The following is a 704-nucleotide window of genomic DNA, read 5'->3' as shown; positions in this document are numbered from 1 at the left end:
CTTCGGATGCAGAGTGACGTGATGACGCTGTCGGACAGGAACTGTTGGGGGGCGTGGTGCAGGGCAGGGTTCACTATCCTCTCCACCGGTCAGCAATGTCGTTTATGAGACATCCATGTGTCTGACCCAACAGTGTTTCTAGTAGGCTGTATCACATGAAAACAGCTAAACGGATCCCCCCATTGTAAACTATTATTTTTTAATAGGATCCACATCTCATGTCTTTTCTCACTGTGCTTTGCCAGAGTTACATAACAGCCACAGTGAAGCTAAGAGAGTATCAGCCATCCTTATTCAACATTTGTTTAAGGATTGTGCCAATAAGCAGAACATCTTTATTATTTTAAACTTACTGAACAACCACACAGAATTCAGACTAATGAATCCTATTTTTTGTTGTCAGAGTTTAAGTTGCTTATTCCTCACTCAACATAAATAAATTATACTCTGCTTTCCATAAATTAAGTGTTGTTCTCGTCACTGTGTAATAATAATCATTTTGTCATAATTAATGATAAAATAAGCTGGCTCAGAGCTACATCGTTTTTGATATTATTTTCACATTTATAATTGAATTTTGGTTCGATCCTTTTCTTAATATTCCAGATTCCCTTGCGATCCATTTTAAAAGGCACAAAAGAAGAATTGATTTTAAAGAAATATTTTGCGCTGTATCCTTTAGAAGTTTTTAAAGACAAACAATG

This window comes from Labrus bergylta, chromosome 21 (genome assembly GCF_963930695.1).
Source record: "Labrus bergylta chromosome 21, fLabBer1.1, whole genome shotgun sequence".
Lineage (NCBI taxonomy): Eukaryota > Metazoa > Chordata > Actinopteri > Labriformes > Labridae > Labrus > Labrus bergylta.
Note: the sequence above shows the minus strand (reverse complement) of the source record.